The sequence below is a fragment of the Sorex araneus genome, chromosome 1, assembly GCF_027595985.1.
Source record: "Sorex araneus isolate mSorAra2 chromosome 1, mSorAra2.pri, whole genome shotgun sequence".
Classification (NCBI taxonomy): Eukaryota; Metazoa; Chordata; class Mammalia; order Eulipotyphla; family Soricidae; genus Sorex; species Sorex araneus.
In genome coordinates this window covers 235,232,847-235,258,906 of record NC_073302.1, presented here as the reverse complement: position 1 = coordinate 235,258,906, position 26,060 = coordinate 235,232,847, and the positions used below count along the sequence as shown (strand labels likewise).

The window sequence follows — 26,060 nt, the reverse complement described above, 5'->3', positions numbered from 1 at the left end:
TCCCATCAGCAGTGTAGAAGAGTCCCTTTCTCCCCACATCCTCTCCAACAGAGGTTGCTTTTGTTCTTTTGGATGTGTGCCAGTCTCTGTGCTGTGAGGTGGTATCTCATGGTTGTTTTGATCTGCATCTCCCTGATGATTAGTGATATTGAGCACTTTTTCATGTGCCTTTTGGCCATTTGTATCTCTTCCTTGGGAAAGTTTCTCTTCATTTCTTTGCCCCATTTTCTGATGGGGTTGGATGTTTTCTTCTTGTAGAGTACAACCAGTGCCTTATATACCCTTGATATCAACCCCTTATTCGATGGGTACTGGGTGAATATCCTCTCCCATTCTGTAGATTGTCTTTGTATTCTGGTCACTGTATCTTTTGTGGTGCAGAAGCTTCTTAGTTTAATGTAGTCCCATTTGTTTATCTCTGTTCCCTCTTGATTGGTCAGTTGCGTGTCATCTTTGAAAATACCATTAGACTGATATGCCTTGGAGTCTTTTTATTCGGGTCTCTTTTTGCTCGTACTCTTTGGGCTCCTTGGATCTGGATGCCTGCGTTTTCCAGCTCTGGGAATTTCTTAGCAATGATGTCTTTAACTTTTTTTTTAATTGGTGTTATTTCCCTGTGCTTCTGGTACTCCAATGATTCTAATGTTGTTCCTCTTGAAGTCATCCCCAAGGATTCTGATTTGCTGTATAGCCATTTTGAGGTCTTTTGCCATTATTTGTTTTTGTCTGTAAGCTTTCTGCAGCTCATCTTCAAGTTCACTGATTCTGTCTTCGCTGTAGTCATTCTACTGTTGATTGCACCTACTGAGATTTTTAATTCATCTACCGATTCCTTTATTTGTGTAACTTCTGTTCGTAGCTTTGAAATTCATGCTCTCATTTCTTCCAGCATTTTTTTGGAGGACCGTTCCAATGCTTCATTCATATCCTCCCTTAATTTATTGGATGTTTATTCCATGGTTGCTTGGAGTACGTCGAACCTCTTCAACATTTCTTCTCTGAATTCTTTGTCTGAGAGGTTGTATATGTGGGTAACCCCTCTTGAGGCTTCCGGAATCTTTTCTTCATCTTTTCTTCGTGGACGGGATTTTCGGTGTTTCTTCATATTGTTATGGAAGTATAGGGTTGACACCTTGTAGTTGTCTATCCCTATTGTCTTTCACTGTAGAAGGGTTTCTGGACGAGCTAAGTTGGTGATGATAGCCTTGTTCCTATTTTAGGATACTTCCTTGCTCTCAGGTGCTCCTCCTATTTTATATATGGCCTCTCCCGAAGGCTTAAGGCTATGCTCTCTTTAGGCAGGGTTTTTGCAGGTCGAAATAACTCCAGCCATAAGCGGCCGCTGCTCCGGCAGGAGGACACACCCCTTTTAAGCCACGCCCCCCGAGATACAGGCCCAGCCCCCAGTAACCTTTCAGGATGTGGTGAGGGGCACATTTGCGGTAGCAGGCGGGCACGATGGATGCCCAGGCCGGGCAAATGGCCGGCGGGTCCAGCGGCCAGAGGGGCTGCGCGGATGGGTGTGCGGTGCTGCCCTCACATCTGGCTGGCTGACTGGGGAGAGCTTTTGAAAACTAGAAAGTTTTCAAATGCAGCATTTTTTTAGAAATTTCTGAATTGAAGCTGAGAGGGTTGAAGGTGGTTTGCGGACCACTGCAGAATCCATGTACAGAATTAGCTTTATGCCTTTTATATCATATATAGGCAAGTGAGATTTCTCCCCAGTTACTTGAAATTTAATACCATACCCCTAGAACTCCCACAAATTCAGTTTTTGGTGTGCAAAGATAACAAATTTTTCTTGCATGGGGCAAAAATGAGGAACATATTATTCAACTATGATCCTTAATACTTAAAAATCATTAAATGAAAGGCTTAATTCACTTGTGAAGTTTACTTTTCTTTTGTTTGAAGTAACCAAAATAGCTCTAATTAGCAGATAATTTAGTCTAATAATTTGTGTGGTGAAGATGTTGTGTAGTATGCTCTACCCCTATACACCTAAATAGTTAATTTTGTGAAACTTATTTAGAAATAAAAATTTTATGTTCTGCTTAATTCGAATATCCTTATTGTACCTAAACCTGGGTAAGAAATCCTGGGTTCACATCATTTATAGTGTGTTCTTAAGAGTTGATCAGTGCCTGTCTAAACTAAGCCAACACATTTTATCCCAAATGTTAGTTTTCATGAATTACCAAACTCATCCCTGATTTAATTGTCACCTGAGCTTGAATCGTATGAGTTGTCATATAACCATCTACTTACTCTTGCTCCTCACCAGTTGTGGCTACGACTGTAAACAAAATGTGTCCCTTGTGTATCTCTTTTTGTCTTTTCTAACTGCTACCTCTGTCCTAGTTCATACCTTCTTACTTTTTACGGGGCTACTTTTAACTGTTTTCTAATTAGATTTTTGACATACCCCCTCAGTCTCTCTCCACATTAATCCATCTTCTTGGTTCCACAGAGCAAACATCCTGAAGTACAGGTCAGATCACACCGTGTCCTTTAAAAAAGACCAGATGGCTTTGACACCATCAGGACAAAATCCAAATTCTCTCTTGTGCTATTTAGACCCGTCCACAATCTGGCTGCAATCTGCTTACCCATCTTTTCTTTTCAAGATTGCTTTCACTTTTGACATGCTGAAGTTTCCCTGGTGAATACTTTAGTAATATTTCCTCAGATATTAATAGGTTCTTCATCAAGAACATATTTCCCATGGCCAAATAACTTGGGATAGTAATACTTGCTAGACAGTTTTTTAGGACTTCTCAGTCCCTAGTTTTGCTGAAACATATGACTGAAATCTATTTATTTATTTATGTGTATGTAAATATATATACTGAAACAAGTATGTAGAATTGAGTGGTTTTATCTAATTTTTGTTAAGTATGTGGAGGAAAACAAAGAAACAATACAAATTTCACAGTAATATGTACAGAGAAAGAGAATTATGACAAAACAGGTTTATTTAAGAAGTTTTATTGAGGTGGGGGGAATTGTTCTGTCTTAAGTGAGTTATTCAGTACACAGTTCAAGTTTCTGTCATGATTTTTCAAACGTTAACATGCCTTTTTCGTTGCATTCAAAATAAAAATAATATTTTCTATGAGTTCTTAATAGTATATGCATTCAAGTTTGACAGTAATTTAAGGATCTTGTGGCTGAAACATTTATCCAATGACTTACTTCCTTGTAGAGTCAATTGTAAGATAGATGTCAACACACAAAGCTTGGGGTAATCTTCTTGTAGGAGCACAGTAAATATTGCTAGTTGTATTTTCAGCGACAACAAACAATCCACTTTGATAATGCATGCCAATAACATCCTTTTTCTAATAAAAAAGAGTAATGCTAATTAAAAAGCTTGTGTTGATAAATGCCTAACCTGATATGTATATCTGCATTTATTCTTTAATAGTAAAGCACTTCCAGGACTCTTCAACTAACATGTTTCAGATTCTTCTCTTAACTGCTGTTGTGCTTCATTGTGTCTAATGTTAATTACTTCTGTTTCCCATGTTTAAATCAAAATGTCCTTAAGAACATTAAGACACTGTGATGTATGTTTCATTATCATATGCACATAGTCTTTCTTTCTTTCTTTCTTTCTTTCTTTCTTTCTTTCTTTCTTTCTTTCTTTCTTTCTTTCTTTCTTTCTTTCTTTCTTTCTTTCTTTCTTTCTTTCTTTCTTTCTTTCCTTCTTTCTTTCTTTCTTTCTTTCTTTCCTTCTTTCTTTCTGCTTCCTTCCTTCCTTTCTTTCTTTTTCTTTCTTTCTTTCTCTCTTTCTCTTTTTTTCTGTTTTTGGTGCCACAGCTGGCAGTACTCAGGTGCTCAGTGCTCAGGTTTTACTTCTCACTCTACACTCAGGAATAATTTCTGGCAGACTCAGAGGACTATATAGGGTGCTGGGGATTGAACCCAGGTTGGTGTGTGGAAGGTAAGTGCCCTACATGCTGTCACTTCAACATGTTCTATTTTTTTGAACATGTTTTTTGAACATATCACTTCAACATGTTCTATTTTTTCTTTGATTAAGGGTTCTAGGTGACATATATATCACATCTTTGAGACAGCATTGGAGTTTGGCTCAGCCCTGTTTATATTGCCGCAGAACTTTAAAATTATACACATGAATATGTATGGGAAATCATTCTATAGATTGTGATAGTTATTTGGTCAAACAAATGACTGAAAAATATTATCTAAAAGGAAGTCTCCAATTTCTGTTTTCTAACCCTTAAGGTCAGAAGGGGCTGGAGCAATAGCACAGTGGTTGGGCTTTCGCCTTTCATGCGGCCAACCCATGTTCGATTCCTCCGCCCCTTTTGGAGAGCCCGGCAAGCTACCAAGAGTATCGCGCCCGTACGGCAGAGCCTGGCAAGCTACTCGTGCGTATTGAATATGCCAAAAACAGTAACAATAAGAATAAGTCTCTTAATGAGAGACGTTACTGGTGCCCGCTCGAACAAATCGATGAGCAACGGGATGACAGCGAAGGTCAGAAGGGCTGTTTTGATTAATCATTTAATATAGTAACAAGTATTCATTTGAATCAGGACTCAGAAATACTCAGATGTTTCATATAATCAAACTTGGAGTTCTCAGATTCACTTAGGCATTATATATCCTGTTCATTACTTTAAAAAAAAACTGTAAATCTCAAATACATTTTCTTTGTTATAATTTTGCAGTATTTTTCTTATTTTTTTTAAGTTTTTATTTTATTGAATCACCGTGAAAAAAATTACAAAGCTTTCAGGTTTAAGTCTCAGTCATATACTGTTTAAACCCCCATCCCTTTACCAGTGCACATGTTCCACCACCAAGAACCCCAATATACCCCCCTCCCACCCGCCCCCCACCTTAGTAGCTAATGATCTCCACTTTATTCTCTCTATACTTTGAATAATTCGATATTTCAATAGAGAACTCACTATTATTGTTTGGAATTTTCCCCCAACAATCAGGCCTACTGAAAAGGAATCATTTAATAATTTATTTTCATTGCTGAGAGTGAAGACTCAGTTCTTCACTCATGGCTGTCGCGGCCGCACGGTTTTGGGTTTCTGATATTTTAGCTCAGTTCACAGTCTAGATGCATTTCTGCAAGAAGCCGCTCTGGGTGCCAAAATGGGTTAGAAGACCTCTCGGTCATGGTCTTTAGGAGCAGAGGGTCCGTTTCTTGTGCCACAGCTCTGGATCTTATCTGGGCAGAAGGCATGCCGGTAACGACCCCCGTCCCAGGACCACCTACAGGCTATGTCACTAAAAAGTTCTACTTCTGGGTTGGGGGTCTTAGAGGGTGGTTCTCGCCACATGGATGCTGCCGATGCCGCCATTTTCCACTCAGAAAAACAGGGCAGAGAGGGAAAGTCCCTCGCCGGGCAGCAGGAGGTTGTAACTCAGTTCACAGTCTAGATACATTTCTGCAAAAAGCCGCTCTGGGTGCCTAAATGGGTTAGAAGACCTCTTGATCATAGTCTTTAGGAGCAGAGGGTCCCAGTGTTTTTCTTATTAACTGCTGTTTTATTTGTATGTTTTTCCAGTTCTAAAAAAGCTACTACTAACAATTCCTGGCATTTTGGCTAAGATCAAGTGTATATCTGTTCTTTTCAGTCTAATTTATGATATGTTCTCTATCCAAAGACAATATATAAAATGGATTTTTGAGAGCAGGAAATAGAATAGGAGCTTGCTTTTTCCATTCCATGCATTGGCCTGGTATTACAGTACCTCGGGGAGTGGTGCACAAAGAGAAATAAGTAAAAGAGCTGCTAGCTAACATATTCAAAATATCTACTTTTCTGTTGTTTGCAATACCAAACGTAGTCTTAGTTAACAGATAATTAATGCTAATAACTTGTGTGCCAAAGATTTTGAATAGTATACTATACTCTAAACATTTGATACCATTAGGATTCTTTAGTAATTAAAATTGAATATTCTACTTAGTTTTAATATCCTTATTATCCCTAAACCTAGGTAAGAAATCCTAGAATTGCTGCATTCAATGTTATTTTAAAGATAAATTATCAGTACGAATACAATTTTACTAGCTTAAATTATTGCATATCAGAAATTAAATCTCACCAAGATAGCAAAAATAAAAGTTAATTGTAAATGTTGCTTATTTCAAATATTACACAGAAATCAACAGCTAAAAAGTTCTTTTTAAAAAAAACCATATTTTTGTATAATTTTAGAATAAAAAAGTTATGTATTAGGTTTACTCTAATTTAATAAGTTTATAATTTGAGCTGGAGCAATAGCACAGCAGGTAGGGCATTTGCCTTGCACATGGCCAACAAAGGGTTCAATTCCTCCACCCCTGTCGAAGAGCCGGGCAAGCTACTGAGAGTATCCTTTGCACATGGCAGAGCCTAGCAAGCTACCATGGAATATTTGATATGCCAAAAACAGTAACAACAAGTCTCACAATGGAGATGTTACTGGTGCTGATTTCGAGCAAATCGACGAACAGCGGGACGACAGTGCTGCAGTACTACATAATTTGGTCTATTTAAATATTAACAGTAATCTTCATAATAGTAAGTATTATCAACAAATAGGGATGAAGAGCCAGCCTTACTATCACTCAGCTGTCTCTAAAGACTGCAGATGAAAGCATAAACAATGTCATCTATTTTTTGTGAAATAATTTTCAGAATGAGTATTTTAGATGAATGATTAGATTCAACCCATTTTTCAAAGCACTTAATCAGAAATAATTCTCTGTCGTAACTTATAATTAATTCAAGATCTTTAATAAAACTTTAAAAGTATTAAGGAGTCAGACAGTCAAGTTTTTTTTTTTAAAAAAAACTTCTTTCTCATGGCCTGCAGATGTTAGATATTACTTTCTTCCTGGCTGTTTCTATAATAGAAGGTCTTAAGCATATTTGGATTAAAGAATTCTAGGTAATAAAACTTTTCTATTTTTCTTAGAATCTACTGACACCAGAAAAGGTAAAATAATCATGTATTAAATTACTTCAAAAACTGTAAAAAGAAAATATACACTTTGCATTGCATTTCTATTAAAAAAACAGTGAAATTGAACAGTTTGGCATATATTTTACAAGACAGTTTAGGGTTTAATTAACAATCTGTTAAACAAGGAAAAACATGCAGTCTTAGAAGTTTGCACTTGTGGCTGTAAGAACCAACAGCACAGACACCTGAAGTTTTAGCAAATACTCACTTGAACACCAAGGAATTCTGCTTATCTGTGATTTCCAAAATGGCTCCATGGGCGCTCCATGACCTAGAAAGTTTGTTACTTGAATCCAATTTTTTTTTAATAATTTATTTATTTTTAATTAGAGAATCACCGTGAGGGTACAGTTACAGATTTATACACTTTTGTGCTTATAATTCCCTCATACAAAGTTCGGGAACCCATTCCTTCACCAGTGCCCATTCTCCACCACCCGTAAACCCAGCGTCCCTCCCACCCTCCCCAATCCCATCTCCCCCCCAACCCACCCTGCCACTTTGGCAGGGCATTCCCTTCTGTTCTCTCTCTCTAATTAGCTGTTGTGGTTTGCAATAAAGGTGTTGAGTGGCCGCTGTGCTCAGTCTCTAGCCCTCATTCAGCCCGCAACTCCCTTCCCCCACATGGCCTTCGACTACAATGTAGTTGGTGATCGCTTCTCTGAGTTGACCTTTCCCCGGAACGTGAGGCCAGCCTCGAAGCCATGGGGTCAACCTCCTGGTACTTATTTCTACAGTTCTTGGGTATTAGTCTCCCACTCTGATATTCTATATACCATAGATGAGTGCAGTCTTTCTATGTCTGTCTCTCTCTTTCTGACTCATTTCACTCAGCATGAAACTTTTCGTGCCCATCCACTTAACTACAAAATTCTTGACTTCCTTTTTTCTAACAGCTGCATAGTATTCCATTGTATAGATGTACCAAAGTTTCCTCAACCAGTCATCCGTTTTGGGGCATTCGGGTTTTTTCCAGATTCTGGCTATTGTAAACAGTGCTGCGATGAAAATACATGTGCAGATGTTGTTTCGATTGTACTTTTTTTGCCTCTCTGGGATATATTCCCAGCAGTGGTATTGCTGGGTCAAATGGGAATTCAATATCTAATTTTTTGAGAGTCGTCCAAATTGTTTTCCAGAAGGGCTGAACCAGTCGGCATTCCCACCAGCAGTGAAGAAGGGTCCCTTTCTCCCCACATCCTCTCCAACAGCGGTTGCTTTTGTTCTTTTGGATGTGTGCTAATCTCTGTGGTGTGAGGTGGTATCTTATGGTTGTTTTGATCTGCATCTCTCTGATGATTAGTGATGCAGAGCACTTTTTCATGTGCCTTTTGGCCATTCGTATTTCTTCCTTGGTAAAGTTTCTGTTCATTTCTTCGCCCCATTTTTTGATGGGGTTGGATGTTTTCTTCTTGTAGAGTTCAACCAGTGCTTTATATACCATTGATATCAACCCCTTATCTGATGGGTATTGTGTAAATATCCTTTCCCATTCTGTGGATAGTCTTTGTATTCTGGTCACTGTATCTCTTGCGGTGCAGAAGCTTTTTAGTTTAATGTAGTCCCATTTGTTGATCTCTGTTTTTACTAGATTGCTTAGTTCCGTGTCACCTTTGAAGATACCTTTATCTTCAATATCGTGGAGGGTTTCGCCGACCTTGTCTTCAATGTACCTTATGGTTTGTGGTCTAATGTTGAGGTCTTTAATCCATTTTGATCTGACTTTTGTGCATGGTGTCAGGTCAAGGTCTAAACCCATTTTTTTGCATGTGGTTGTCCAGTTGTGCCAGCACCATTTGTTAAAGAGGCTTTCCTTGCTCCACTTCACATCTCTTGCTCCCTTATCAAAGATTAGATGGTCATACATTTGGGGTTGTGTGTAGGGATATTCCACCCTGTTCCATTGGTCTACGGCTCTGCCTTTGTTCCAGTACCATGCTGTTTTAATTGTTACTGCTTTGTAGTAAAGATTGAGGTTGGGGAGGGTGATGCCTCCCATCATCTTTTTCCCAAGAATTGTTTTAGCTATCCTTGGACGTTTGTTATTCCATATGAAATTTAGGATTGCTTGATCCATTTCTTTGAAGAATGTCATGGGTATACTTATAGGGATCGCATTGAATCTGTATAATGCTTTAGGGAGTATTGCCATTTTGACAACATTGATTCTCCCTATCCACGAGCAGGGTATATATTTCCATTTCCTCATGTCCTCTTTGATTTCATAGAGTAGCGTTTTTTTTTTTTTTTAGAAATAAAGACTTTATTGAATAACTGCAATACCAAAACAAAATACTTTCAAATGCTTTCCCCCAAGAATCTTTTTTTTTTAATAATTTATTTATTTTTAATTAGAGAATCACCGTGAGGGTACAGTTAGAGATTTATACACTTTTGTGCTTATAATTCCCTCATACAAAGTTCGGGAACCCATCCCTTCACCAGTGCCCATTCTCCACCACCCGTAAACCCAGTGTCCCTCCCACCCTCCCCAATCCCATCTCCCCCCCACCCCACCCTGCCACTGTGGCAAGGCATTCCCTTCTGTTTTCTCTCTCTAATTAGCTGTTGTGGTTTGCAATAAAGGTGTTGAGTGGCCGCTGTGCTCAGTCTCTAGCCCTCATTCAGCCCGCAACTCCCTTCCCCCACATGGCCTTTGACTACAATGTAGTTGGTGATCGCTTCTCTGAGTTGACCTTTCCCCGGAACGTGAGGCCAGCCTCGAAGCCATGGGGTCAACCTCCTGGTACTTATTTCTACAGTTCTTGGGTGTTAGTCTCCCACTCTGTTATTCTATATACCATAGATGAGTGCAATCTTTCTATGTCTGTCTCTCTCTTTCTGACTCATTTCACTCAGCTTGCAACTTTTCATGCCCATCCACTTAACTACAAAATTCTTGACCTCCTTTTTTCTAACAGCTGCATAGTATTCCATTGTATAGATGTACCAAAGTTTGCTCAACCAGTCATCCGTTTTGGGGCATTCGGGTTTTTTCCAGATTCTGGCTATTGTAAACAGTGCTGCGATGAACATACATGTGCAGATGTTGTTTCGATTGTACTTTTTTGCCTCTCTGGGATATATTCCCAGCAGTGGTATTGCTGGGTCAAATGGGAATTCAATATCTAATTTTTTGAGAGTCGTCCAAATTGTTTTCCAGAAGGGCTGAACCAGTCGGCATTCCCACCAGCAGTGAAGAAGGGTCCCTTTCTCCCCACATCCTCTCCAACAGCGGTTGCTTTTGTTCTTTTGGATGTGTGCTAGTCTCTGTGGTGTGAGGTGGTATCTCATGGTTGTTTTGATCTGCATCTCTCTGATGATTAGTGATGCAGAGCACTTTTTCATGTGCCTTTTGGCCATTCGTATTTCTTCCTTGGTAAAGTTTCTGTTCATTTCTTCGCCCCATTTTTTGATGGGGTTGGATGTTTTCTTCTTGTAGAGTTCAACCAGTGCTTTATATACCATTGATATCAACCCCTTATCTGATGGGTATTGTGTAAATATCCTTTCCCATTCTGTGGATAGTCTTTGTATTCTGGTCACTGTATCTCTTGCGGTGCAGAAGCTTTTTAGTTTAATGTAGTCCCATTTGTTGATCTCTGTTTTTACTAGATTGCTTAGTTCCGTGTCACCTTTGAAGATACCTTTATCTTCAATATCGTGGAGGGTTTCGCCGACCTTGTCTTCAATGTACCTTATGGTTTGTGGTCTAATGTTGAGGTCTTTAATCCATTTTGATCTGACTTTTGTGCATGGTGTCAGGTCAAGGTCTAAACCCATTTTTTGCATGTGGTTGTCCAGTTGTGCCAGCACCATTTGTTAAAGAGGCTTTCCTTGCTCCACTTCACATCTCTTGCTCCCTTATCAAAGATTAGATGGTCATACATTTGGGGTTGTGTGTAGGGATATTCCACCCTGTTCCATTGGTCTACGGCTCTGCCTTTGTTCCAGTACCATGCTGTTTTAATTGTTACTGCTTTGTAGTAAAGATTGAGGTTGGGGAGGGTGATGCCTCCCATCATCTTTTTCCCAAGAATTGTTTTAGCTATCCTTGGACGTTTGTTATTCCATATGAAATTTAGGATTGCTTGATCCATTTCTTTGAAGAATGTCATGGGTATACTTATAGGGATCGCATTGAATCTGTATAATGCTTTAGGGAGTATTGCCATTTTGACAACATTGATTCTCCCTATCCACGAGCAGGGTGTACGTTTCCATTTCCTCATGTCCTCTTTGATTTCATGGATTAGCGTTATGTAGTTTTCTTTGTAAAGGTCTTTTACTTCCTTGGTTAAGCTGATTCCGAGGTACTTGATTTTCTGGGGCATGATTGTGAATGGGATTGCTTTTTTCATGTCCCTTTCCTCTGCCTCATTGTTTGCATATATGAAGGCCATGGATTTTTGGGTATTGATTTTGTATCCTGCAACTTTACTGTATAAGTCTATTGTTTCTAAGAGTTTCTTAGTAGAGGTTTTAGGCTTCTCTAGATATAGTATCATGTCGTCTGCAAATAGTGAGAGTTTGATTTCTTCCCTTCCTATCTGGATGCCCTTAATCTCTTTTTCTTGTCTAATAGCTATCGCAAGTACTTCCAGTACTATATTGAAGAGGAGTGGTGAGAGTGGGCATCCTTGTCTTGTGCCCGATCTCAGAGGAAAGGCCCTTAGTTTTTCCCCATTGAGGATAATGCTTGCCGTAGGCTTGTGATAGATGGCTTCGACTATCTTAAGGAAAGTTCCTCCAAACCCCATTTTGGCAAGGGTTTTCATCATGAAAGGATGTTGGATCTTGTCAAATGCTTTCTCTGCATCTATTGATATGATCATATGGTTTTTGTCTTTACTTTTGTTGATATGCTGGATTATGTTGATTGATTTCCGAATGTTAAACCATCCTTGCATCCCTGGGATGAATCCCACTTGGTCGTGATGTATGATCTTTTTGATGAGTTGTTGGATCCTATTTGCTAGTATTTTGTTGAGGATCTTCGCATCGGTGTTCATCAGGGAAATTGGTCTGTAATTTTCTTTCTTAGTGGTGTCTTTGTTTGCTTTTGGTATTAGGGAGATATGTGCTTCATAGAAACTGTTTGGGAGAGTTCCTGTTTTTTCAATTTCCTGGAAAAGTTTGAGGAAAACAGGCAATAGGTCTTCTTTGAATGTTTGGAAGAATTCGCCAGTGAAACCATCTGGGCCTGGGCTTTTGTTTTTGGGGAGGTTTTTGATTACCGTTTCAATTTCCTTAACATTGATGGGTCTATTCAGGTATTCCAGGTCTTCTTTCTTCAGTGTTGGGAGATTGTAGGAATCAAGGAATCCATCCATTTCTTTTAGGTTCTCCTTTTTTGTGGCGTAGAGACCTTCAAAGTAGTCTCTAATGATCTTTTGAATCTCACTGGTTTCTGTTATGATGTCCCCCTTTTCATTTCTGATTCGATTTATTAGAGTTTTCTCTCTTTCTTTCTTTGTGAGTCTTGCTAGCGGTTTATCAATCTTATTTATTTTCTCAAAGAACCAACTCTTTGTTTCATTGATCTTTCGGATTGTTTTTTTGGTTTCGATGTCATTAATTTCTGCTCTAATTTTTATTATTTCTTTCCTTCGGTCTGGTTTGGGGTCCTTTTTCTGGTCCTTTTCTAAGGTCTTGAGTCGTGAAGTCAAGCTATCTATGTGGGTCCTTTCTTCCTTCCTGAGGAATGCTTGGAGAGCTATAAATTTTCCCCTTAACACGGCTTTAGCTGCGTCCCATAGGTTTTGGTAGCTCGTGTCTTCATTCTCATTTGTTTCTAAGTATCTTTTGATTTCTTCCTTGATTTCCCTCCTGACCCACTCATTGTTCAACATTGAATTGTTTAATTTGCAGGTGTTTGATTTGATTTTCCGTGTTTGTGAGTGGTTAGCTTCTATCTTCAGCGCATCGTGGTCTGAAAAGATGGTTGATACAATTTCTATTTTTCCGATTCTATTGAGGTATGTTCTGGGGCCCAGTACATGGTCTATTTTTGAAAATGTTCCATGTGCACTGGAAAAGAATGTGTATTCTTTCTTTTTGGGGTGTAAGGCCCTGTATAGGTCTATTAGGCCTCTCTCTTCAATTTCTTCTTTCAGAGTCAGTGTTTCCTTGTTGAGTTTTGTTCTTGTGGATCTATCTAGAGGCGATAAGGCCGTATTGAAGTCTCTGACTACAATTGTGCTGTTAGTGATGTCCTCTTTGAAGTCTGTTAGGAGTTGTTTTAAATATTTAGCCGGTCGTTCGTTAGGAGCATATACGTTTAAGAGTGTGATTTCTTCCTGTTGTACATATCCCTTGATAAACAGAAAATGACCTTTGCTGTCCCTTTTGATCTTTTTCATCCTGAAATCTATGTTGTCGGATACCAGGATGGCCACTCCAGCTTTTTTAAGGGGGTTGTTTGCTTGGAGGATTGTTTTCCATCCTTTGACTTTGAGTCTATGTTTACTCTGTTTGTTCAGGTGTGTTTCTTGCAGGCAACAGAATGTTGGGTTTAATTTCCGGATCCATTTAGCCACCCTGTGTCTCTTGATAGGTGCATTTAGGCCATTGACATTGAGAGAGATTATTGTGATGTGCTTTTGCGTCATCTTTCTGTGGGATTTGTTGTTCTTATGGAGCTCCTCCTTGTCTTACAGTAGCCCCTTTAGACCTTCTTTCAAGATTGGTTTTGAGTCTATGAAGGACCTGAGCTGTTGTTTATCCGAGAAGTAGTGTATGGTTCCTTCGAGTTTGAGTGAGAGTTTAGCCGGATAAAGTATTCTTGGTGAGGCATTCATTTCGTTGAGTTTTTTCACTATGTCCCACCATTGTCTTCGGGCTCGGAGGGTTTCTTCTGACAGATCGGCCGTAAATCTGAGGGGTGCTCCTTTGTATGTGATTTCCTTCCTTGACCTTGCTGCTTGCAGAATTGTGTCTCTATCCATGGTATCCGTCATTCTGACTATGATATGCCTTGGGGTCTTTTTATTCAGGTCTCTTTTTGCTGGTACTCTTCGGATTCCTTGTATCTGGATGCCTGCCTTGTCCAGCTCTGGGAATTTCTTAGCAATGATATCTTTGCCTGTGTTTTTTTCATTGGGGTTGCTTCCCTGCGGTTCTGGTACTCCAATGATTCTTATGTTGTTCCTCTTGAAGTCATCTCCCAGGGCTCTGATTCGCTCTATAGCCATTTTGAGGTCTTTGGCCATGATTTGTTGTTGTCTATAAGCTTTCTGAAGCTCATCTTCCAGATCACTGATTCTGTCTTCGGCTGTAGTCATTCTACTGTTGAGGGCATCTAGTGATATTTTTATTTCATCTACCGATTGCTTTATTTGTGAGACTTCCGTTTGAAGGTTTGAAATTTCTGCTCTCATTTCTGCTCTCATTTCTTCCTGTATTTTCTTGGTAGACCGTTCCAGCGCTTCATTCATCTCCTCTCTTAATTTATTGGATGTCTGTTCCATATTTGCTTGGAGTAGGTCGATTCTCCTCCAGATTTCCTCTCTGAATTGTTTATCTGAGAGGTTGTAGATGTGAGAAGCCCCTGTTGAGGTTTCTGGTATCTTTTCTTCCCCCTCTCTTCTCGGAGGGGATTTTCGCTGCTTCTTCATATTGTTACGGAAGTATAGAGTTGGAGCTTTGTAGTTATTTATTCCTTTTTCTTCTTGTGATAAGAAGGTTTTCTGATCGTGCTAAACTTCCTTTATTAACTGACAGCTTTTATAGTGTCAGACTAAGCTAATGTCTATTTTGCGTGTTTGAGATCGCAAAAGTGAATTTTCAAAAAAATACAAGTACCGATTGAGCTGAGGTAACAAAGAATAACTGCAGCTGTGTTAGCGTTGGCCGCTCTGAGAGGAGGCCACGCCCACTTTTAGACCACGCCCACTAACATACGGGACACGCCCCCAGTGTCATCCTGCGATGGCGGGCCGCAGTTAGGGGGCCCGGGGAGGAGCCGGGGCGCAGAGGACACGGGCTGGGGCGGCTGGAAGGTCTTGGGGAGTCCAGGCGGCGGGAAGCGGGGCACGGGAGGGCGTGGCCGAGGGTCTGGGACGGTACCTGCGAGGGCGGGCCGCAGTTAGGGGGCCCTTGAATCCAGTTTTTGTGAAAGTAGTCAGTTCCACAGAATTAGCTAGAAAAGTCATATGGTTCTGAAGAAGCTGTGATGAACATTCCTGGGAGAAGCATCTAATTGCATTCAGAGTGTTAAGGAAGGCTTTCTGACGGAAGTAGTTTCAGCAAGGAGTTTTAAAATGGGTAGAGTTAGTAAGCTAGAAAGAATCAGGGGTTGGCAAAAGGATATCTGGGCAACAACCAATACGACAGTCTTGAAGGAAGAGTATAATATATTCAAGACTGAGCGGTGAATTGGTCTGGCTAGAATTGTGGGGTATAGTCATCTCCAAAATGGAGAAAGATGCAGAGACAATATAAAACCCATGTGAGAAACCTTAGAAAGAAATTGTAAGTTCATTCTAAGTAAAAGCAGGATCATAGACTATTTTTTCAGGGGAGAGAAATGATCAAAGAAGTATTTCAGGAAGTTCTTTTCAATGGTAACAGTAACTGAATAAATAACCTTGATGAAGAGGGGGTGCTAGATACTCTGTATGCTTCTTAACATTGAAATACAATTCACATGCAAGGTTGTATAATTGTAAGGTATACAATATGCCAAAATAATAAATTTATATATTGTAATATGTTGCCATCAAAGGGATAATTAACATCTTTTATGCTACATAATTATCCTTTTTTTTGTAGTTCAAATAATTAAGTTTTAGCATTAGCCAGCTTGATAATTTTATTGCAATATTGTTAGTTATATTTACTAAACTGTGCATTAGGTCACTAAAGTTTATTCACTGTTCATTTTGAGTTGTATTTTTTAAAGGTGAAGTTTTTATTTTATTTATTTATATCTTGCTTTTTGGGTCACACTTGGAGATGCTCAGGGGTTACTCCTGGCTCTGCACTCAAGAATTACTCCTGGCAGTGCTCGGGAGACCATATGGGATGCTGGGACTCGAACCTGGGCTGGCAAAATGCAAGGCAAACACCTTACCCACTGTGCTATCGCTCCAACCCTTAAGTTTGTATTCTTAAACAACTGACTTAACATGCCCCTCACTTGTTCTCAAACCTCATCTCTTGGTAACTGCCATTTTATTCTTTGTTTTTGCAATAGGCTTTTTAAAATTCCACATATAACTGATACCTATATAGTACTTACCTTTTCTGACACTTCACTTAGCATAATGTGTTTCATTTTCATCATCTTATCATAAAATGACAAAATACTTTACTTTGTGGTTGAATATGATGTTATATAATAAATATGTGGTATGTATTGTATTTTAAATATGAATAGATGTTATTGAACAATTAGCTTGTTTCCATATTTTTGCTCTTGTGATTAATGCTGCAATAAGCATATGGGGTATATATCTCTTTGAAATATTGTTTCCATATTTTGTGTACTTACCTCGAGGTGGAATTGTTGGGTCATATGATTATTTTTTGAAGAAATTCTTTATTGTTTTCCACAGAGGTTAACCCAATTTACATCCCCATCCACAGTATATAAAGATTTATATAAAAACAGTTTAAAGGTTTTTTTGTCTACTTCAACAATTGTTGTTTCTTTGTACTCTTTGATAATAGCCACTATAACTGGTAGAAAATGATGTAATAAATGGATATATTATGTGGTTTCATTTTGTGTTTTCCAAATGATTAGTGGTACTGATCATTTTATTTATGCTCCTGTTACCTAATTGGATGTCTTCTTTGAAAAAACTGTCAATTCCTTGACCGAATTTCAGTTAGGATTCCTTTGGTTTATTATTGAGGGCTATTAGTTCTTTATATTTTTAAAAAGCCTTATCCAACATTTGATTTGCAAAAATTTTCTCACTTTCCATGATCTGTCTGTAAATTTTATTAGTCTCTATTGCTGTATCATTCACTATCTTTGTATCACTGTCGCTCTATTGCTCATGGATTTGCTCCAGCGGGCACCAGTAACGTATCCATTGTGAGACTTGTTACTGTTTTTGCCATATTGAATATGCCACGGTTAGCTTGCCAGGCTCTGCTGTGTGGTCGAGATACTCTCGGTAGCTTGCCGGGATCTCCGAGAGGGATGGAAAAATGAACCCCGGTCAAGGCATGCAAGGCAAACGCCCTACCTGCTGCACTATTGCTATCACTCCAGCCCCAATCAAAAAATCACGGATCACGAATCACGAAATCCTGTTAATCACCGATTTCTCAGGAGGACTCAGTAACATCTCATTTCATCCTTTCCCTGAGATCTTAGAAGTCTGTCTAGACTCGGCCCTCCTAATGATGTTACACTGGGGGCTCTTCAGGGTCAGGGGAATGAGATCCAGCTTGTTAGTAGATTTTGCATTTGAATACACCATGGGGAGTTGCAAGACTGTCCCATGTGTGCAGGAAACTCTCAGAAGATTGCCAGTTTCTCCCAGAGGGTTCCTCTGCCCGTACCTTCATGCATGAGGCCTGCCCGAACGTGTGGAGAGGGGCCTCCTGCATGGCTATACCTAGGTTCCAGTGGTCTTCGGCTCCTGGGAGCTCTGCTTGAGGTGGAGAGGGAAGCTGGAGCCCATCCCCTCCGAGGGACCCCGGGGAAGACAGCCAGGCGTGTGGGCAAGAGAGTCTCAAAAAATAATGAAAAAAAAACCAAAACATTGGGGCTGGAGCAATAACACAGCGGGTAGGGCATTTGCCCTGCAGGCAGCCAACCCGGGTTCTATTCCCAGCATCCCATATGGTCCCCTGAGCACCACCAGGAGTAATTCCCGAGTGCAGAGCCAGGAGTAACACCTGTGCATTGCCAGGTGTGACCCAACCCCCCCCCCCAAAAAAAAAAAACATTGTTTTTTGATTAAAAAAATAATCCCGTTTCCCTTTCCAGGGAAACCGACCCTTTAGCTCTGACTCCATAATTACCGTAATGAATGAAAGTGAGCGCACAAAGGACCGGCCTGGGAACCTTCCCCAGCCCCAGCCTGTGACTGCTCTGGGGCTGCAAGTGTCCCTGCAGGAACTAATTAATGGTAAAGCCGACGGCGCACGCCCCATCGACCTGCGGGGAAACTGGGGAAACTGAGGCTTCCTCTTGCTCTCACTTTCTTTTTGGTTGGGGGTCAGAGGGATAGGGCAGCAGGGAGGGCGCGGGCCCTCCAAGGCCCCTGGAGGGAGCCCTTGAGCACAGAGCAAGGAATCAGCCCCTAGCACCGCCAGGCCCTCCCCATGGGACTAGCACCCCCCCCCCCCCCCAGCTTCCGAAATAAGTTCTCTCAGTCGAAACTCCCTTGTTTCCCTAAAGTCAATAACTGAATGAGATAAACCTCGGCAGGAGCGCTCGGTGCGACCCGCGGGAGGGGTCGCCCCCTCCTTCCCAACACCAAGGAGCGACTCTGTCATTCATGAGGTGGGAGACCACCATAGAGAGGCTCGGGGGCCCAGAGCGACCACTGGGTGGCCGGCGAGGAACCGGGCCCGAGGGGACCCCCTCCCGTCCTGGGCACCCCCTTCCCCGCCCCGACCCTACTCCTCACGCTTCAGCGATGGCGGCTGGCTGGAAATCCCACCAACCGCCAAGACCATTTTGTGGCTGTCTCCGGCCGTACCACCCTGAGCGTGCTTGTCGCGTCTGATCCCAGAAGCTAGCAGGGTTGGCCCTGGTTAGAACTTGGATGGGAGACCGCCTGGGAATATTGGGTATTGTAGGCTGTTATCATTACATTTTATTAATTTCTCTTTTAACTTTGATAGAGTTCCATTATTTGAATTTTTTTTGGTTGACTGTGAGCAAAGCTTTTCTAATAATTAGGATAAACAAAAAGAGTAACAACAACAGGTCTCACAATGGAGACATTACTGGTGCCCCCTCAAGCAAATCCATGAGCAATGGGAGACAGTGCTACAGTGCTACATATTAGTTGTCATATTTTGGATGGAAGTAAGCCTGTGCTGGAAATGATAATGAATTAATATTTGGTTGAACTTGTGGATGCAGGAGTGAGAAAAATCATGCGATTTTCTCACTCAGCAGAAGTGAGTCAGGACCGGGGACTATTTAGGGTTATATTAATGCTCAGAAAGAAAGTGAGTTTAGATTTTAAATATTTGAATTAGAAATACTGTGTTAAGTAAGGTTATGCGGTAAAAGAGCAGGCAAGACAAAATGTCAGTTTATTCACATACATTTTGTAACCACTTATTTTATTAAGAGACTCTGATTAGAAGATAAAATTGCTGAAAGAAGGAATTGGCTAGTATTTGGAAGTTTCTCAGTACCCAAAACAATCTCCACAGTCTACACTGAGCTCAGATCATTGATTCAGGTGCTCATGAGATAGCATATTATAAGCACCAGGAGAAGGCAAAGATGAAACCATTTCTTCTTCATTATTAATGTTTCTGAATTTGACTTGTAAAACAGATTTCTCAAATAGAAAATAAACTAATTTTGTAATTTACTCAAAGAACATAGTAGTTAAAAGTAGAGACTTTTTACTAGATAATTCTAGTTTAGAATTTCAATTCTGTCACTTACTCTGTGACCCTACAGGAATTAATCTCTTTGAGCCTTAATTTCTTGATCTCTGTAAATGGAATAAAAATACCTAGTTTGTCAGATGGCTGTAAGGGCTAAGTGAAAATTTAAGGTAAGTTTGTGTGAGTTGCAAAGTCAGCAGTAGTTGGAGTTTGTTGGTAGTCTAGTTGTTGCTGTTATGACATCTCCGTGGATAGCAACTATTTTCACCTGTTTACTAGCATAGGCATGGGTTAAGCCTCACAGAACCAAGCCCACTCACAGATATGCATAATGAATATCCATTTATCTGAATAACAGAAGACATCATTATTTTGTTCCTCTAAAGCTATAGCCATGTTGTTTTATGGAAACATAGAAGAGAAGTGTATTCTGTTGCTAAGTGATACGCTCAAGTAATTACTGGGGAAACAGATGGCTAATCAATAGAAGACAGGTAACTGTCTTAGAAGTGGATTTAGTTAAAGATTTGCAAATGACAATAAAGTGTATTTTCCCTATGATAGTGGTATTAAGGTTTTTAATAGTAAGTTATAATTAAAATATACAGACACACACACACTTTAAGGGGGCCAGAGAGAACTTTCGGGCCAGGAAGCATGCTTCATGTGTTCAAGCCTTGTGTTGGTTCCTTGCTCCAAGTACCTCTCAAACTCTGCTGGGTAATGTCCTGGTAGCCTCAGAGCAATGCTGAGCTGGCCCTGATGGCCTCTAGCACCTCTGCGCACTAGCAGTGCTGTATCACTAGTTCCCAACATTGAACTGTGTGACCTGGTTGGCAGAATATCATCAGAAGTGGCCCTCAGGTCTCGTGAGTACTGATTGAGAGGCTTTCTCTACAAATTAAAAGAAAATTGCTTTGCTTATAAAAAGCATCTTATTTTCTTCTTGTTAGCTAATAAAAGATCAGTTCTTTCTCTATCATTGAGCTAGCTTTGGACCAGAATGGAATCACTTATTGTGCTAAATGAACGCCTTTTTCTTCTAAAACACGAATCACATATTTGAAAGCTTTACTTATTCATTCATTAATTTGACCAAAATTTTTTGATTGCACATTAGTATGCTTTCATAGTTATATTTCTTTTCCACTCCTTATTCTCTTTCCTTCACTTTGCTTTTATATACTCCAAACAACCACAAAAAAATTGGAAATACATATAACATGACTGGTAGTAAAGTGAACTGGAACAACCTTTTAAGAAACTATTAAGTTTCTATAATCAAGCAGTAATATATTAAACCATTTGACATTGAAAATATTATCTCCTGGGAAATTTATCTGAAAACTATAATTAAAATAAGGAAAGAAATTTTTATAAAAATATTTATTATAACATCATCTTTAACAATAACACATTGAAAAGAAAGCATGCAATACTAAATTAAATTATGACAACTCTATTAATTCCATATAACATCCTTTAACTATTCATATTGTTATAAATTCTCCTTAGGAATCTTAATAAATATGCCAGAAAATGGTTTTAAAATGCACTTGTAATATATAACTCTATTGGAGAATTAAAATGATATGAAAGTAACTGGGAAAAAAGAGCAAATGCATAAAAATATCTTTGGTAAGTAGAATACAATTTTTAATCTTTAAAAATTTATTTAGAAATGTTCTTATAAGCATTGCAAATGAAAACTACAAATATTTATTCTTTATGTGACAAAAGTCCAAGATAGTATCTTGCAAGCAGCAAATGAAAGGCTTCACTACTTTTAGAATTAGAGTAATCTTAGAAATAGTTCCACTATTTTGGTGTTCTATCTCCCATGTTTTCTATTGTGAGATGCATTTACAAGTGTATTAAACTCTTGCTTATGAATTCAATGGCTGCTGCTTTTCAGAAACAGCCCTAATCCTTTGTTTGGCTGTCATAGTTGCTACCATAGAAATTTTGTTTCTGCCAAGAGATTTATGAGCTAACAGGAAGAGGTTTGCTTTCTTTTCCCCTTAAATGCCAGAACACAGTTCCCTCTCTTTTCCGCATATATTCCTATTAAATTCAATCTTGTTCAGGGCAGGGGCCATAAGGTATATTTAATATGAAAAAATTCCCTCCTTTCTGTATTTATTATTATAAGGTAAAATATACATTAAATAATTAGTATACCTATAGTTAGAAGAGAAAATTCCAGTCTTTCTTGTTGATGCTAGTGTTTCTTTTTCTTTTGTATACCTAGATACTTTCAAATACTTTTTTTTTCTTTTGTATACCTAGATAACTTTCAATTTCTCAGGGCACTTTTTTCCTGACATATAGGAGAGATGAAAGTTTTATTTACTACTTTTACAAATATCATTAATAATAATTTAGAATTATTGAATAAAGAAAAATATTCAGAATGATAAGTATCTCTCTCTATATATACACATATACATGTATTGGTTTGGGGGCTACACCATATCCTGGTTCTGTGCTCAGGGAGTCACATACATTACCAAGAATCAACCCAGGGTCAGCTGTATGCAAGGCAAGTACCTTAACTCTGTTACTATCTCTCTGGTCCTGTAATTATTGATTTTAGTTTTATTTTTCTGGGTGGGGGTTTGCACATACCTGGTGATGCCCAGAGTTTACTCTTGGCTCTGCACTCAGGAATTAATCCTGCTGGTGTTTGAGTGCTTAGGAGACCATGTAGAAAGCCCAGGATCAAACCTGGGTTGGCTGAATGCAAGGCAAGCACCCCAACTGCTGTACTATCACTCCAGTCTCCATAATAATTAATTTTTAATTGAGATAAAAAGCTATCTCTAAGTGATAGAGCTTTATTCATGCTAAAACATTTTTAAGAGGGTCTCGAAATGTGGCTCAGGGGTAAAGCACCAATTGTGTACATCTGAGATTACGTCCAACCCCAGTACCACTGCACATGACCAATGCAATTTTGCTCGCATTGTTACTTTTGATACCTGATACCACAACCAAAGTTTGTGAAGTCTCCATGAGCACCACAACCAAATGTTTGAACCCCTATGCACACTGTAGCCACATGTTTAAATATCTCAGGTAAATGTGTGTGAGACCTTCCTGTAATCAGAATAGGAAGAAAAGGAGGGGCTTAGGGAGGAATCTAAAGAAAACGCACTTTTGCTAGAAATGGTTGAGTTGCAAATGTCTCCCATTCATATGCTGTAATGTCTATACAACCTTCCAGAACTCCTTCCTAGCCATCTGCTACCAATTTAAAAGTTTAATTCCCAAACTGTTAAAAACTCAGAATCTAAAGAATATCATTAAAAAATTCCCTGAGAGCTAGAAAGCAAGTCAAAACCCAGCAAGCAATGGTTTTCCATTGCATTGTCCTACTAAAACTCTAGACAAAAGTCACTGTAGTTCTTTACTGACAGAAACAGATGTCTCAAGGAAGCCTGGATTATACAAAGTCGTACTCTGCCTAGTGGGATAAGCTTTCTTCATTGACAACCATCTGGGTTTTGACTAGATGAGATATGATAATGCAAACATTGGTTCATAGTTCATTTGGATGTTTGGCTAATAGTACCAGTGATGATTTCACCAAGGTCATTCATGGAGAAAACACAAACAGTTGGATAGGTATATATTTATATATATGTGTGTGTGTATAATATGTATATATGTATGTATTTGTTGTGATTATACATGTGTAGGTATATGTATATGGTGGTAATGTTTTTAATCCCACTTTTTGACTTATATTATTTCCAATGCTTCCAAAGTTATTGATGTAATTAAACAAGTAAAAGCTAATTTTAAGTTTTTCAAAATTAAATGTACAATTTCTAGATGCCTACATGGACCTTTGATGACTTTAATCTGTTGGATTTCAAGGTGTTGAAAATTCCAAATGCAGAAGGGAAGGTAGGATCGGAGACTCAGCCCTGTTTAGTAGAGCTTTGAGATGTGGATGAATTCACAAGGCACACAAGGTCTGTATCTTCCTCACACAGTCCAAGAGTCAACAGACCCTGCAGGCCCAGCCAGCCTTGTTTCACAGAATGCAGGTACAGCCCTGCAGAGATGAGGCTATGAAGGAGGCGAGAGAGCCCAGGCTTCTTGTGGGCTTCATTATTGTGACCAGAGTAGCTTTGTAAATGAGCCAGTACCTTAATTTCCAGTATTGTCACGTGCCGCTTCGACCAGGGAAGAAACACGCAACTCGGAGATCCTTCTTGCTGCGATTTATTCAGGAACTTTCCATTGAGGGGGAAGAAATGGGAACGAGGGGAAATGAGGAGGAGGAGAGAGGGACAAACGAGGAGGAACCGACTAGCTAGGTGACTTCCCCCCTTATCTACCTCTCCCTGCTTGTTTGCCCTCAAGTGTCTGCAGCTGATAAACTAGCCATAACTTATGAGCATGACAAGACATCCTGATTCCCCATCAGGTGTTGTTCACAAAGCACGGTGCAACCAACCAGAAACAGGTGTTCCTGAAGCACGGTCCCATGGAGGCTCTCCACAGTTCCCCCTTTTTGTTTTAGAACAACAAGTCTGTGTAGCGACCTCAGCCCCCTTGGCCTTACCCGTCATTGGGAGCCCTCTCGCTTGTAGGTCCCTGTCTTAGGTTGGTCCAAGGGTCAGGTGGGGTATAGTGCACCCTTTCAAACTCCTCAACTACAGGAGGTCCCCTGCAGTTAAGGGCTCTCAGCTGCATAATACCTTTGCTATGTCCAGCTAGACCTGATTGTTCTGAGTGAGATTATTGTTTCAAAGTTGCAAGCCAAAGCTGCGGGGATTGCTGTGCCTCCAGGGCCGGGATACCTGTAAATATCACGCCTTTGTAAGAAGTTGTTCTTGCTGCATTTTATATAGACACCAGGCAAAAACCAAAACAGTGAGAAGCAATAAATATAGTACTGCTCCCACCCCCACCCACTCTTTGATAAAATAGAGGGGACTTCTACTCTGGTCTTATTATTAAGGTGGGTAAGGAAGGGATTAAAGCAGGCCATGTTGTAGCAATTGCCCAAAAAACTGCTTCTTCAGCTCATATCATCACAGGAACCAAGCTGAACAGGAGCACCAGTTTCCACCTCTTGGTCTACTGGGGGTGCGGTCTTCCATGTCAGGCGTTCAGGAATCCACACTGGTTCTGCCCTGTCCTGTGGAAAAACACAAACAGAACCCCTGGCCCAGGTTAGCACGGGGTCCGGTCCGCGCCATTCACCAGAAAGGATATCCTTCCATTTAACATATCCTTGGCACACAGGGATCTTTGAAGAGTGCCTATCTGCAGGGGAGGTGCCCTTATCATCAATAATCAAAAAATTTAGAATAAAAAGTGCAATAGAGGTTCTTTCTCGAGGGGGCCGTCCCAGGCCAACTCCCCCTTTTTGTTTTATCAAGCATGCTTTAAGGGTGGAATGGGCACGCTCAACGATGCCCTGTCCTTGTGGGTTATACGGGAGGCCATGAGATAAAGAGACTCCCATCTGGGCACAAAATGCGGTGAACTTTGCAAAGGTGTATGCCGGACCGTTATCTGTTTTCAGTTGGGCTGGGATGCCCCAGGCTGCTCATACTTCAAGGCAATGAGAGATAACATTTGTGGACCGCTCTCCAGAAAGGGGAGTGGCATGAATGATACCGGAGCACGTGTCCACGGATACATGGAGATATTTGAGCCTGCCAAATTCCGAGAAATGTGTAACATCCATTTGCCAAATGCGTAAAGGCACAAGACCACGAGGGTTTATGCCCATGGAGGGGGCAGGAAGAAAAGGGACACAGTGTGGACAATGTAAAACAATTGCCCGAGCTTCGGCTCGAGGGATTTGAAATCTATGTTGAAGGGTCCGAGAAGAAACATGGAAACGGTCATGAAAATTTTTTGCTAATTGTAAAGGAGGCTGAATAACAAAACAAGATGGTCTAGTGAGTGCATCAATACAAGCATTACCTTCTGCTAAGGGACCCGGAAGGCCTGTGTGAGAGCAGATATGTGTGACAAAAAATGGTTTTTCACGGGTCCAAAGAATTTGTTGTAAAGCCGATAACAAGGAGGCTATCGAACTGGAGGCCTTTATGGGTCCTGCCACCTCAAGTGAGCAAAGAGCATTTACAACATATCATGAATCAGATATCAAATTGAAAGCAAAGGGGCAATGCTCAAACACTGTCAAGACAATGCGGAGTTCCACAACTTGAGGAGACGTAGTTGGAAATTGCATGCGAATAGGATCCTGACCCTCTATCATATAAGCCCCCCAGCCTGTACTTGAACCATCAGTATAAATGTTTGGAACATCCCGAAGTCACATAAGAGGTGACTTTGGGGAAAATTACCAGATGGGTTTTAAAGAAGGTCATTAGTGGATGTTTGGGATAATGATTATCAATAACATTGGGAAAAGAAAATCGGAGAATCGCCCAATCATCATGTAAGTTACACAAAGAAACTATTTGAGTGGAATTATAGAGGGTTATAAGAGTATCTGGAAGTTTTTCAAAGTATTGCAAGCAGTCCTG

The 26,060-nt window shown here is 40.1% G+C and overlaps 1 non-coding gene across 1 annotated transcript; it reads left to right on the top strand.

The window, feature by feature from the left end:
- The first annotated feature begins 5,574 nt into the window (after nucleotides 1-5,574).
- On the top strand, nucleotides 5,575-5,764 carry LOC129401097 (U2 spliceosomal RNA). Its single transcript, XR_008628110.1, has one exon. It is a non-coding gene; the product is annotated as a U2 spliceosomal RNA (small nuclear RNA).
- Nucleotides 5,765-26,060: the final 20,296 nt, after the last annotated feature.